Genomic DNA, 15,824 nt, shown 5'->3' with positions numbered 1-15,824 from the left:
ATAAACACGACTGGGTTAATCAGGGCTTTGTCAGTTATGTTGCAAAGGCATAATATAGGCATTACTTCAGCTACTTTATGGACTAGAAATGTACCCCAGCTGCATTACTAATGAAACAGCCTTTGTGGGATAACCCAAGAATCTAACCACCATTTATAATATTATCTGTTTGGGAAAATGATGCCTCCATTCTAGGTAATGACAAATAAATTTTTGGAACATGACTGATTCACACCTGGCCTCTGAAAACATTGTTGCAATTTCCCTTCCACTTGCACTGGATTATCTTATCTGGGAAGCAGCATATTTTCTGTCTTAAAGACCTAGATAGACCCACCCTACCCTTAATATGTATTGCTGCAATTGGAGGAAGCCCACTTGCTGATGAGAATAACAATAAAATATTTATTTCTGTATATTTTCACCTTTTGATCACGTCTTAAGATTTTCAGAGCAAATAGCATAGATTTGGGCAAAGAGCAAATTATTTAGAGATAGGGACCTAGGTTAAGGTCTGGCTTTACTATGTATTAGACATCTAGTTGGTCAAGTCACTTAATCCGTGGGAGCCTCAGTTTCCCTAGCAGTAAAGCAAGAGTAGTAACAACAATATCCTGCTTCTCAAATTTCATGATTCCTCAGAAGGTATGGCAGCAGGACAAGGGGTGCTGGGACAGGTGGGGGTGAGGGTGAGTACAGAACTTCAAACAAGCTGGTAGGACACGGCAACCAATGGGATTAAGCAATGTCCAGACAAGATGCAGGCAAAGATCAGGTTAAAAGGAGGAAGTAGCAGGATGTCCTCACTCGTGGTTGAAGCCTGGTCAGCAAAATCGAGTGTGTGGTATTCACCCATCTCAGTATTTCATGGAGGTCCTTACCAAGGCCAGGTTAAATCTCTAAGGCAGAGAACAAGCATTCCAAAATTATAGGAAGATAGACTAGAAACCCAGAATGGGAATCCAAGGAAAGTCCAGTTCTATGAAATGAGGGGAAGCAGAGGACCCTTGGAAACAGGTGGCAAAATATCATGACACTCTAGAGTAGCTTAACCATGATTCAAGACAACTGGAGAATTCTAGTGGTCATCTCTGAGACCCCATGCCCAGCAACTGAAGGACCTTGGCATGGAAGCTCACACATTATCAGGGCAAGGTGTGGGTTATAGGAATGTACATTGCATTGGCAGAGGAGAAACATTGCCCAGTAGAATTAAGGTTAATGTAGCAGGTAGCTGAGTCAGTTGAGGTTCTGTGTGCTCAGCTGGGCACTCGGACCCAGAATGGTGAATCCATCTCACCTCCTTGTGGCCATCAGCCTCTTCTTTGCTCCTGTCAGTTACCCTGTAAATGCTGAGTGCCAGGGCACCACAGGGAGAGGCAAATTGGCACCACAGCCCATGCGCGACAAGAGTCGGATGAGTGCCCGGGCAGAGGATGAATTCTGAATACAAGTTCAAGTCCACGCCAGACAAGTGGGGAGTCAGAGGCAGTAGCTTTTTGTACAAAGAAGAGAATATACTTTTCCTCTCATGCAAAGGAATTTTAAGGATGGTGTCTCATCCTTTGTAATCAAGCCTGCAGACATCCTTAGTCCTCTGCTCTTGGAACCTTGGGAGAGAGAAGGCAGCCCTCTGCCTGCATTTTAAGAGCCGTGTAGAAGAAGACAGACATGATCCAAAGAATTCAGTAAAAGATGAGAAGTCAATGGTCAGCAAATTCAGAGTTCCTATTTGAGGTCAGCGGAAAGTAATAAACCAAAATAAATTTGTTAGGCAGCGAGAGTTAATCACTTAGTTAATACCTTAATATCCACTTGAAGGTGACTCATTTATGAGTCCTGATATATGTCCTTTGCAACATTTGAGGAGGAGTTTAACAGAGGACTCTGTTGAATCCAAGGTGTCACCCTCTCAGCTTACTGGCTATTATGTGAGGAACGTGGATGTCTGGGTGAGGTCGGCCCTTGAACCCTGCAGGATCAGAACCTGTGTGTGAGCCCTGAGGAGCCCCATCTCGGGGAGAGGCATGTGGACCTGTGCTTCCCCAGCACTCATCCCCAGCAAAGGGACCTGCACATTTCCTAATTAGGTTATATTCAGAGTTCCTAGGCTGGTGATGGATGAGATACTGAAGTGTAATCACAACTGATATTATTCATGTCCCAGGAATGTGCAGCCGAGGCGAGCTCCAGCAGAAAACAATGTGATCGTTGACAAGTAGCCTTTTTACATTTCGGATTCTGGTTTGGATTTATTCCTGTTCGGTCACGATTGCGGAACAGGTATCTAGAGAAGACACAAAAACAGGCTGTAAATTCCATCCCCATGTTGCTGGAGCCTCATTAAGTCCTCTAAAGACTGGCAGAGCCTGCCTTTCAGAATGGCCAGAAATGGGGCCAAGTAGGGCCGCCTCTGCATCAGCCCCGAGAGGCTTGCTTGCCTAGAGGCCCTAGGAACCATGGACAGGGTAATTAACTTAATCCACAGGTGTTGTGCCAGGCATTGTGCTAAAATAAAAGATGAGATAAGCTGCCTAGACTGAAATGGTTACAGCAGTCAGGGGGAGAAGCCAGACCAAAACGAACATGCTGGTGACTACAGTAGTTCCCCTTCTAAACCATGCTTTAGAAGCCAATGAACTTCCTCCTGACGTATGGTCAGAAGGTCAGCAGTAGCTCGTTGCTACGCCATTCCCTCCCTTCATCTCATCATGTGGGCATTTGAATATCTCACATCATCACAAGAAGAAGGGTAAGTACAGTATAATAAGATATTCTGCGAGAGACCACATTCACACAACTTCCATTATAGTACATTGTTGTAACTGTTCTATTATTAATTATTGTTGTTCTTCTCTTACTGTGCCTAATTTGTAAATTAAACTAAGGTATCGTAGGTATGTGTGGGCAGGAAAAAACAGTATATGTAGGGTTTAGTCCTATGCATGGTTTCAGGCATCCACTGGGGGTCTTGGAACATTGATACCCCACTGATAAGGAGACGCCCACTGTAATGCATGTCAGTTCTATAATAGAGGAATCAAACCTGAATGGGTCATTGGAGCAGGGGAGATTAATTATGACTAAAGGAAGGAGGGCTATCTCCCAAACAGGAGTTTTGGAGAATGAGTATGAGTATATGGGCAGGGGAGGAATATTTCAGGAGATAAGAAATGAGACAGAGCCTTGGGCAAGGAGCTAGAGTAACACAGAGGAAGGACAACAGTCCAGACAACAGGACTTGAGAGCATTTGACAGAGGAAGTGAGCCTTGCAGGCTATGGAGGTAGTAGTCAGATGGAGGGCAGAGGGAAGGGCATTCCAGAAAGAAACAACAGCATTGCCCAGAGAGGGGAAGGAACACAGCAGTTTTGAATACAAGTCAGTCGGTATGTTTGGAACCTGGAGATGGTTTAGAAGATGAGGTTGGAGAAGAAGGCAAGGACCAAGGCATGACAGAAGGTTGTTGCTTGCTTGCTTGCTTTCTTGCCATCTAAGTGTTTTGTATTTTATCCTTATGTCTTTGTGGTCTTTATGTCAGGTGGTCCAATCTATTTGACCTGGTGACCTTGACTCCTGGTGACCTGGAGAGAGGGTACTGATGAAAGCTCTCAGCGAGACAGATGAGGGCTTCACCCAGAAGTATAACAGAAATAAATAGTCTTAGGTGATCCCACAGGTTTTCTTATGGAAGGAGGAAAAAATTGGAATAATTCTGTCTATTCAGTAGTAATATTTCCCAATGCTCACTGTCTACCTTGTTTCATTATTTATGCAAATATTATCTCCTCTATTGGGTTATCTGTTCCTTGAGGGAAGACCAGAGAGATTCATGTCTGATTCAACTTTGTGCTATTCACACTTTCTGGCACTGACCTCACACAGGTTAACTATTCCCTACATGTGTGCTGAATGCACAGAAAACCCAGAATTTGTGTCTGGGATGGCAGGGGAGAGAGATGGTGCCAGGGTTAGTACTCAAACAGGAGAAAATCCTTCAACTACTTGCTGCGGAGAGACGTTAATTTCCCTGCCATTCTGCCCTTCTTTCAGACAGTAAGGGCCACCAGATTCCTTCAAAGACTTCAGAGGGTCTCTGCTGCCCGTCTTCTTAGATGTGATGGGCACTAGAGTCAGTATAATTTCTAGAAGATTCCAAAGACTGGCAGATATACATTTGGCAGTGCAAGGCCAAAAGTGAGCAGGAGTTTCTTGTCAAAGTTTCAAGTTATTCACTCACCTATTTATTGATACCGAAGGATTCATGTTCACCAGGATTCTCTCAAGATAACCATTTCTAAGCTGTGTTCCAAAGCCAGCAGTATCTTGTGTACTGAAGTATAGAGTATAGCTGAATGTAAAGTCTACTTTTATATTTTCATTTCAGTAATGCAGATCAATAGTGCAATGATCAACTTCTCAACAGTACAGAAAAAATACAGTTTTATACTTTTCTACACCCATAAATTCCTGTTTTTTGCTGGTTTACTTCTTTACTTCTATTTTCTGGAAGATGTTCAGCTCCTTATAAAGAGTTAACATTTATTCATTTTATTATCTCAAAAGTTAAATTTCTAAGCTTTAAAAAACATGGAGTTAAAGGTGGAAACCAACTTTGAGAAAAATGGTTAAGCCCAGATCCTCTTCTTAGAACTGTTTAAAAAAATAAACCTTTTAATTTTAAAGTAGTTCTAGACTTACAGAGAAATTTGCAAAGATACAGCACTCCCATATACCATTTCCCTGTCAATGTCTTACATGAATATGGGACATTAGTGACAGTTGATGAACCAGTATCAATACATTATTTTTAACTCAAGTCTGAATAAAATACCAAATATCCCTTTTCTGTTCTAAGATGCCACTCAGCACAACACATTGCATTTAGTTGTGACATCTCCTCAGGCTCTTTTTACAGTTTCTAGGTTTTTCTTGGTTTTGACCTTGACATTTTTGGGAAATACTGGTCAGATATTTTGTAGAATATCCTTCAGTTAGGAATTACCTGATGTTTTTCTCATTATTTGACTCTGACTATGAGTTTGGGGGAAGAAGACCACAGAGGTGAAGTACCGTTCTCATCTCATCTCAAGCCTACGTACTATCAACATGATTCTATGACTGTAGAATTGACCTTGATCTCCTGGCTGAGGTAGTGTTTATCAGGTTTTCACCATTGTAGAGTTACTTTTCCCCAACTTTCGTATACTGTATTCTTGGAAAGGAAGTCCCTATGTGCAATCCACAATTAAGGAGTGGGGAGTTATCCTCTACCTCATTGACAGAAAGATATTTATACAAGTTATTTGGAATTCTGTAGAGGAGATCTGTCCTTTGTACCCCATTTATTTATTTATTCAATCATTTATTTATACCAATATGGATTCGTGGATTTTTTCCCCCCTTTTGGGTTAAAACCTAATACTACTTTGTTTTGTTGCTCAAAGTCTTCCAGCTTTGGCCATTGAGAGCTCTTCCAACTGGTTTTGTGTCCCTGTGATCTTTGGCCTACTTCCTTACTTTCTGGAACTACTAGACGTGGTAGGCTTATCTTGTATATTTCCTCTTCCTAGAATCAGGCATGTGTCCAAGGAGCCCTGATTCTTTTATTGGAGAATGGTGTTGGAGATCATGATCTGGGAGGGCTAGATGCTACTGGGGTGTCATTGCTTCTAGGCCCTCCTGGCTGACAGAAAGAATATATGTGTATGTGTAACACACATATATACACAATTATCTATGAATATTTCTCTGTATCTCTATTAACCTAAATATGGGTCATAGTGATGTCTCCAACTGTAACCCATTACTACATGGATCATTCTAGACTTCTTCCCTTGCTCATCTACAACCTCTTCCTTACAATGAGAATCCCAGCTCCTATTATCGGCTATCCATGGCCTAATCGCTTGGTCCCAGTGTACTGTATTTACATCATTCTTAGCCCACAACCTCAGCAGAACATAATTTTATAAGTTAGAGTGCTTATGTACAATTCCTTTTGCCTTTTTTATACAAACTCCATTCATTTCCAAAGTGACTTAGGCCAGCACTTTCTGCACCCCTTCTTTGGTGACAGCTCAGGCATTTATAACATAGTTACATTCTTTTGTCTTATTTTGTATTCCATCCTGGAATCCTAGAACCTCCTAAATGATTTTTAAATTTGCATAATTAAGGTGCACTCTGTGTGCTGAGAAGTGCTGACAAGAGTAAAAAGGCATGCTTAAACACCCCATCTTGCAGAGTCTTTATTGTTGGATCTATTTTCACTGGCACTGCCTGAGACTCCTCCTGACCTCCCTTGTTCCCAAGGGCTGAACAGTGTAAGCCTCTCCGGATGCTTGGGGCAACCTTTCCTGCTTCAGATCCTAGTAAGATGAGGTTGCTTCTGGCATTGATGACCCGTGCACACCTGTTTTCTACTTCATGCTCTGCAAGCCATGTCAAGTGCACCTGTTGTGGGGTTTCGTGGGACACGGGAGGTGGGGGGCGATTCCTTGCTCCCTTTCACTGCCATTTAACATTTCTCAAATCTTTCCACTTGCCTGAGAATCTAAATAGTTACCGATCTCCCTTACCCATCTATTCTGTGTTCCTTCTTCTTTTCCCAGTTTCTTGTGCTATTGTATCTCCTAGGCCATTCCTGATGCTTCATTCACTCAACACACACTTGGTGCACACAGACTCTGTGACAAGAATTGTGCCAGGTCCTAGGGACACAGAGACAATCCTCCTACCCGGTAGGAAAAACAGAACTGAATATATTTTTTGAGATTTGAGAATGTGAGCATTTGAGAATGTGCCAGTCACATTCATAAAAATTCTTCCACTTAATCTCATATGTACTCTTAAGATATGTTCTTGGCCCCGAGGTCCCACGGCTAGCCAAGGGACAGCTGGGGTCTGCACCCAGATGTCTGACTCCAGAGCACATGCTTTTCTCACTTCATGCCATGGCCCTCCCAAAGATAAAATTCAGAGCACTTTCCCATTCTAACCCATCAAGGATGTGTGTCTTTTTTTTTTTTTTTTTCAAAAGAAGCAAAATTATTTAGAGACAAGCCAGCAAGCAAAGAAGCAAAGTCCATTCTAGACTAGGAGGCTCTGCCACTAACTAATTAGATTGACCTTGAGAAAATCACCAACTTTTTCTCAGCTTCCATTTCCTCTGCTATAAAATGAAAGGGCAGGACGGGTGACTTTGTGGGTTTTGTTTTTTTTTTTTTAAAGATTTTTATTTATTTATTTGACAGACAGAGATCACAAGTAGGCAGAGAGGCAGGCAGAGAGATAGGAAGGGAAGCAGGCTCCCCACCAAGCAGAGAGCCCGATGTGAGGCTCGATCCCAGGACCCTGGGATCATGACCTGAGCTGAAGGCAGAGGCTTTTTTTTTTTTTTTTAAGAATTTATTTATTTATTTGACAGACAGAGATCACAAGTAGGCAGAGAAGCAGGTAGAGAGAGAGGAGGAAGCAGGCTCCCTGCTGAGCAGAGAGCCCGATGCGGGGCTCGATCCCAGGACCCTGGGATCATGACCTGAGCCGAAGGCAGAGGCCCTAACCCACTGAGCCACCCAGGCGCCCCTAGACAGAGGCTTTAACCCACTGAGCCACCCAGGTGCCCCAGGACAGGTGACTTTCTAAGGTCCCACTGAGCTCTGATGTTCCTTTAATCAACGAGACACATCTGTAGCACCCTTTGGGAGAACTGTTCGATAGGAGGTGGAGACAAATGGAAGATAGAAAGCCTTTCCTGCTTATCTGGTGACAGGAAACATCTCAAAATTTTCTTAGTTGGTGTTTCTGTCCAAATGTGTCTTCCAGGGTTGTAGACTCGGTGTGTTGAAACCACTGTGTGCTCACACCGGGGGTGAAGCAGAAGCAAGGCAATGCATTTGTCCACACCCAGAGAATGTGCCACGCCAGGATGAACCCTGCTATAAACTATGAGCTTTGGGCGATAATGATAAGTCATGCAGGCTCCTTGATTGTAACAGATGTAGCGCTCTGATGCAGGCTGTGTGTGTGGAGGCAGAGTGGATGGAAACTCTGTACTTTCTGCTCAGTTCTGCTGTGCCACTAAGACTTCTCTAGAAAATAAAGGAAATCACTCAACAAATACATGTTTTAATTTAACTGAATTTTCTATGCAACCCTCATACATTTGTAAATCTGAGTTTGAATTCCATCTTTGGGTTTTCCATAAACTCTGCTTTCCTTTACAACAAACTAGCTCATTTGCCTAACAAGAAATAATAAAGCAATTAAGGAAGAGAATGGGACCTCTGACTGGGTCATTCCTCCATGTTAATCCTAATTTTTAGGTATTTTAGGACAGCATGAATCTCAGAGTAGGCAGCTCACCTCCCAAGCAAGGTTAACCATACTACAAGGTGGTATAAAACTTGGATCAGCCAGAAGGCTGTGCAAAAGGATTAGGATTCTAGCTCGTTGGTTCTATGGTTCCTGAGAGAATCCTCCCTCCCAAGCCTGTTCTCCTTGCAAGAAAGCACAGCAGTCTTTGTTGTGTGGGCAGGTCATTGTTACAGTGACCTGGGCATGTCCTTCTGGGGTCCATTGCTAAAGGAAAAAATGTTAGAATCCACAGTCAGTGTTCTGCTGGTAAAGAACAAATATTGAGGAGAACTGGGGCTCCAAGCTGACAAAGTGACAGGAAGTCCCTGATAGTGGGTTAGAAAGAAGAAGAATGATAAGGAATGAGGAAGAAGAGGTCAGAGAAGGCCAGAGATAAAACCTCAGATCCTTCCTCACAAATCAAGTGTTGGAGCCTCACTGACATCCTTGTGGAGGCCTTTGCCAGGGTCATAAAGACCTCTGCAGTACCGGGCCACTCAGACCAGGTGTCCCAGCCCCAACAGAAGGGAAAGTCCAGTGACCACCCTCTCCTAACACCTATTTCAAATGCTACCTCCTCCATCAGGCCATCCTCATCACCCTACCCAGAAGCAAGCTCTGCACTTACCAATCCCCCTGCTATGATTTCATCTGTGTTTCCTGGAGCCCAGGAGAGTCAGGAAGGAATTTTGAGAAACTCCTTAATGAGAGAGTAGAAGGCCCAGAGAAGAAGGGTTCCAGAACAGCTGCACTTTCACCTGTCAGGAACATCGGGGTCCTGCTTACAATTCCATTTAAAAAGGGAAAAACCTCAAAACCATAAATGGACAATGAAATATCAGTATTACTCGGCCCTCTGTCCCCGATAACCCAGATGGTCTCAGTTGAGATACACGCTGGGCTGTTGTCAGATAACGTATCAGAGCGCATGTCCTCATTTGGCATTTGGAAAATAACATGGAGTTGATGACATTTCTCATATCTTGTCTATATTATAGTAACGTGTGTCCTTCTTCCATCATCTCTATACATTTTAAACTGCCTATGTGTAGGAAGTGTATTCTTCTTTGCGTCCTTTAGAGTACCTGTCCCCGGGCCTTTCGCTCTGATGTTTAGCAAATATAAGCCAAATGACTGTAAGAATATCAGATCAGATTCACTAGCAAGCAGATGTACGGAATGAAGGTGTTAAATTCTTATCTTTGCTTTTTGGACAGACACACGACAGTCAGAAGCAACTTGCCGTAGAATTTTACAAACCCAAAAGGAAGTCTTAGGCCCCTGTAGGAACAGAGGTGTTAATACTGTGCCACGAAGGAGACCCCGGCCTTCGGGATGTCCGTTTGTATAAATCTCAGTGTTTCCGGGCTAAGGTGCAAAGCCTGGCGTCACCAAGTGCTAGGTCTTACGTGGGTGCCTAATTCGCTTAACGTGGCCTTCTGCTCAGACAAGTGACCTGACCACAGACAGGTCCACCTAGATGTCCCCAGAAGATGATGATGAATGACTTTGGAATACAGGTTCCACATTAGTCAAGCAGGTTTGGAAAGATGAGAGAAATATAGGTCAGCCCGAGAGGAACACCAGCAGGACAGGCCTGGTTCCTTGGCACGGAGTGCTGCCCTAATAAATATGAGTTGAAGTGGCTCCCCTCCCCTCCTGTTCCAACCTGTTCAGTCAGGAGTCAGGCAACGCAAAGCACTCCCAAGGCCAGCGCCTGCCTATCTCTTATCTTTCTTGAGGAAAATACCAAGTACCTCAACTATCGTGTCCAGAGAGTCGACGTCACAGACTAGGGAGAGCATCCCCTCAGGAGGAGGAAGAGCTATCCTTGAGAGTCCTGTGAACCCCTCAGAAGGGTGGGCTTCAGGACAAGGTCTTCACCGGGAACTCACGTGACCTTAGGGACCTCATTAGGACACTATTGTCAGATTTGGTTTTCGAACAGCCTTGTGGAACAGTGTCTGGGAAGAAAATGAAAGGACAGTCCCAGGTGTTACCCCCCCACCCACTGCACATTTCCTGGTTTGCTTTGTGAGAGTCCAAATTCGAGGACCTGTAGTAAACCCCTCAGAAGATGGTTTGTCCATTGTGTTCATGGACCCCTAACACTGGGTAATGCAGGACAAGGAGAGACAGTCAGGACATTGTCAGGCAGGAGTGTGTTTTGGTCATGAGTTGGGGAGAGGTACATGGGTCCTGTGGTCCCATGTATGTGTATGAATCCCTTGGGGGAGCAGCAGAAACTGGGGGGATATCGTTGTGGACCTCTCTCTTCCCCCATATGCTTTCATCTTGTTTATCACTAACCCAGAACATTGACTGAAAGGACCGATTGCGTTTCCTGCTCATTTTATAATCACTGAAATAGCTCTGTAATGTTCATCTGGGCAGGGAGCAATTGGACGAGCAAAGAAACTCTGCCAATATCAGTGGGATAAGCCTCTGCTTCCAGCTCAGGTCATGATCCCAGGGTCCTGGAATCGAGCCCCACATTGGGCTCTCTGCTCAGTGGGGAGCCTGCTTCCCCCCCTCTCTCTGCCTGCCTCTGCCTACTTGTGATCTCTGTCTGTCAAATAAATAAATAAGTAAAATCTTTATTTTTTTAAAAGATTTTATTTATTTATTTATTTATTTGACAGACAGAGATCACAAGTAGGCAGAGGCAGGCAGAGAGAGAGGAAGGGAAGCAGGCTCCCCACTGAGCAGTGAGCCCAACGGGAGGCTCCATCCCAGGACCCTGAGATCATGACATGAGCCGAAGGGAGAGGCTTAATCCACTGAGCCCAATAAATAAAATGTTTAAAAAAAAAAAAAAAAAGAAATTCTGCCAATAGTTAGGACTTGCTAGCAGGTATACAAATGAAGATACTGCAGAGAAAGAAATAATAGAAATTGAAATCTTGATACATCCAGTTATCATTATCTGCATGATCTTGAATGAATCACAGGCCTTCCTCTAACTCATTCATTAAAATATTGTTTTATTCAACAAATATTCATCTTGTGCCATGTAGCTACACAAAGCACTGAGGAACCATTCCTTCATTTAACAAATCTTGAGTAAGTCCACTCTGTGCCAGGCACCCATCAGGTTGTTGGGGTGCAGCAAGGAATAAAATAGGCCAACTTTCTGCCCTCATGGAGTGGACAGTGGAGTGGTGCAGGGAGAGGGAGATAATCAACAAATAAATATACGGTATGTTGGGTGTGGGGTAGAGGAGACGACCCACAAATAAATACCCAGTATATTGGGTGATAAGCGCCATGAAGAATAAAGGCAGTGAAGAGATAAAAAGGACCATGGGTGACCATGGGTGACATATAGAATGTCCTGGAAGGCCTCTTGGGTGCTGCCATTTGAGCGGAGGCCTGAAAAAACCTAAGGGGGGAGGCTACAGGTGTCTGGAGAAAGAGGACATCCCAAAGAGTACAATAGGAATGGCTCATTATACACACAAGGTTTTTAAATTGCCTTTAGTCCCTTCTGGGACCAGACGAAGCATCAATTAACCACAGGGGCCTTACCTACCAAAGGGGGACAAGCGACCTAAGAGGAGGAAGAAACCCAGTGAATGTAAACGGTTTCGTAAAGCAAGGAAAGCTCTACAGATGGGAGGTAAGGCTATTTTTTAGCCGCTGACTGGCTTCCAGGCAACAAACATGCATCTATATTTGAAGGCCTTATCCACAAAGAAAATTGGTGCTGTCTGAGATCAAAAACTAATTCAAATGCTAAGAGAGTCCCAGGATTTGGCTGTGTCTGTGAATGACGGTCTGACCTGCCCAGAGCTCCACACTAGGCCTGCCTTCTGCATGCTGATGTAGTCTCCCCTAAGCCATTTCCTGCTGCATCTGATTAGGCAAAGTAGATGTGACCCAACTTTATTTACAAGGAAATCCCTGGCTCACAAATGCCTTAGCTTTCGCCAATGGTTCAACCAGATTCATTAGCACTGGTTAGCTTTACTTCCGGGACTGGTGACTTTCTAACAGGGGAATCCTCCAGCTACAAGGACGTCCTCGTTCAAAGTGTTCTCAACTTTCAGCTTCTCTTACGTTTTGCCTTAAATCTAACTTAGGGGGATAATCGAGAACATATACACACAAATTCAGTCTGAATGTGGCATTTTGGAGGAAAACCCCAGCTGAGTACACAAGAGTATGTTTCAGCTTTGCTAGAAGAGACATAGCTATGCATTATACATGGACTATAAAGACATTTTTTGTAAGCCTGACTTTTCAACGTTTGAATTTTAGAGCTTAAAATGTTCCATGTGTTTAGTATTTCTTGTTCAGCTACACTAAAGAAAAGTGGTCAAAAATTCAGTCCCCGCATATGTGTGGCATATTTCAGGAATGTTTAATATATCATTATTTCTGGAGCTATGAGGTTTGTGAACACGGCTTTTACATCCATTACTGGTTGTAGCTAAGAGGTCGTTTATTCCATACATATTCATCGAGTGCCTACTATGTGCCAGGTCGCCTTTTAGAAAGATACAAGATCCAAGTCCACACACAGACCAGAGGAAACAGGCCATAAATGAACCTGTAAGTAAATATAATGTAATGTCAGGTAATGAAGAAAGTCTTCTTGCTTTAAGCCCAGCAGAGGGGAGGTGTGTGTGGGTGGGGCTGGTATTTTAGAGAGAAAGCCTCTCCCCTGAAGTCTCATTTGAATAAAGACCTTAATGGATCATTTGGTTATCTGGGGAAGAAGTGTCCAGCAGATGAGCGCCCCAGGTACGCTGGACTTCCTGGAAAAGCCTAGAGGCCATGTGGAGTGAGAGACAGGGATTACTCGTAATCGGAAAAGAGGTCTTACAAGAAACCGTATGTCCTAGGTAGGGCTCCTGGTGTCTCCAGAGTGAAAGGGCCACCGAACCCAGTTCCATTTTCTGGAGCTTCTAAACGATGATGATCAATAACAAGGCGAACCTGCTACCAAAAATGCAGTCTCCTCCTTAAGTTTCCCCTATGGCCTGTAAAAATGGAGGTTTGGTGTCTCATCTCCTGGGCCCCCTTATCTCTGCATTTCTCCCTCCTGAAAAGCCCTTCATGACTCCTCTCCCTATTTAATTTCTCCCCTATTCCAAAGATCATTTAAGCTCTGCCTCCTGAAGGATGCTCCCCTCCCTGGGGGTGTTGGGGCTGACCATGAGTGGCTCTTTTGGCTTGGCAACTGGAGGCTTTTACTGGGGACTACCTCACCGTTCATACATAGACTGGTGTTCAGGGCACCTCGGAAGCTGAAGGCAGAAACGTTGGTGGGTAGTTCCCTGTGTGAGTTCCTCAGTCCCATGAGATTTTAAAACGAATTTCTGATTTAAAAAGAGTGAGAACTGGGCACCTGCATGGCTTAGTTGATGTCATGATCCTGGAGCGGATGGATCGAGTCCCTACATCAGGTTTCCTACCCAGTGGGGAGTTTGCTTCTCCCTCTGACCTTCCCCCTCTCTTGCTCTCTCTCTCTCATTCTCAAATACATAAATAAAAAATCTAAAAAAAAAAAAAAAAAAGATTGAGAACCACTACTCTTGCCAGTGCTTCTCCAACATCAAATGGGCACACAAACCATCGACGTTTCATTAAGATGAAGACTAAAATTCGGTAGCCCTGGCGTGAGGCTTGGTGCTGCTGTGTCTCATAGCCCCTTGCCCACACTGGGTGGCAAAAAGCTAGAATACTTCTAGCCAGCACTTGCTTGCAGACACTGGCATGTTGCTCTGCCCTGTAAGTAGACTGCAGGTTTCTGGACAGCAAGGGAACCGCTGACACTTCTTGGCTCTTGTCCCACAGTTGGGACTAATAGACCCACTGTGGAATCTGCCAGATGCTTGCCCTACCAATGTGAGTGTGCTAATTGAGCCTGATTAGAACATCTTTTCTATGTCCACTTTTTTAGTCTCACTTAGGCTTCTAAAGTTCCCCCAAGTGTTCAAGGCTAAACTTCTCCGTAATTCAGAGCAGAATCCCAGAACCCCTTAACAGTTCCTCATGCAACTCTTTTCTTTCCCCATAAATGAAATAAAAATCCACCAAGCCTAAAAGACTAAAATGTACTCATTTGGAAGGATAATGCACGGTCTCTAGGAGGGCGCTCCCGGTCACTGAGGTTGATCAGTATCAAGAAGATGGCAGTACGAATCGATAATGTGTAGCAACAAGACCAGGATTCAGCAAACCGGTACCACCAGGCCTAGAAGGGACAGGTTCTGGACAAACTGTCTTGAGCCCAGAAGAGAAGTCTTACAAAGCACAGAGATGGAAAGTTTCTAGAAGATGAGGAATGGTGTAGAAAAGTGAAAATGGGGTTTGGGAATAAAATAGCTACCCCAAGCAAGCTGCCACTCTATATTTGCACAAGCTGTAAAAGAAGCAATTTACTTAATGTGGAAAAAAAAAAAAGTGTTTTTAACAGCGGCTAACTATAGAGCAAATGAAAAAAAATTTACACGTAAGACATATGTGTAAAGAATGTCTTTGTGTGAGCAAAAGGAATTTTTCATGTGGTATTTAATAAATATATACAGATATTATTTGTACTTATAAAAATACCACATGCAATGAAAGCTATGCATAAATATTTATAAAAATCCCTTTATCTAAGTAGGCCAGTAACATTTAATATTTTTCAATAAATCCATACATAAAATATATACGTTCGTGCCAAATGGAACATATATTTTGAAATATGAACCTCAAGTAAAACTCTGAGGAATCTGGAGTAAAATCCAGGTATCTGCCAAAGGAAACTTTGGAGCAGTTGTCATTTGAAGAAAAGAAACAACGCCGGGTCTCTTTATCTTCCCGGACTGTTTTGCTGGTCAGATTTCTAAGGTCTCTTCGGCTGAGTTTTGTACTTGACTTCCAGCCTGACGGCCATTTGACCTGCCTGCCAACTATTATTTTCTTTGAGGGTTTTACCACTCCACCCAAGTCTTTTGCTCTCCAGAGCTGTTGGGTGCGTTTCCTTTTTCCTTTTCACTTCACCTTAACGTCCGCCTCAGCCCTGGCTTACAACGCCGGCTTGTTGTGCATCCTCTAAGGTTTCAGACCCGGGGGCTTTGCGGTGAGGACCTGAAGCCCAAGGCGCTCGGCAAAGTCAAGGTCCTCTGCAGGGTATCTGCTTTGTGCCAGGATTTCCGTCCAACCCGAGAGTTCCTGGGCCCCACCGAGGCCCAGAGCGCCGGATTGCAACCCCCTCCCCCACCCCCCTCCCGCGCCGGGTTCCAACCACCTACCCAGGCCGACCGTGCGGGCTGGGACCTCGCAGCCGGAAAACGCCGCCCTTTCCTGTCGCCTACTCATTAACCCAGGCCGACTACTCGAGAAGGAAGAGACGGAGACGGATTAAGAAAATTAATTAACTGGGTCCAAGCTGGGCCTCCGGGCGGAGGGGCGGGGCGTGCTGCGGCGGTGGCCGGAATGACCGGCGGGCGCAGGTGCCTCCAAGGGCGGAAT

Source organism: Mustela nigripes, chromosome 7 (genome assembly GCF_022355385.1).
Source record: "Mustela nigripes isolate SB6536 chromosome 7, MUSNIG.SB6536, whole genome shotgun sequence".
NCBI classification, from domain to species: Eukaryota; Metazoa; Chordata; class Mammalia; order Carnivora; family Mustelidae; genus Mustela; species Mustela nigripes.
The sequence above is the reverse complement of the archived record's forward strand: the minus strand, read 5'-3'. Positions refer to the sequence as shown.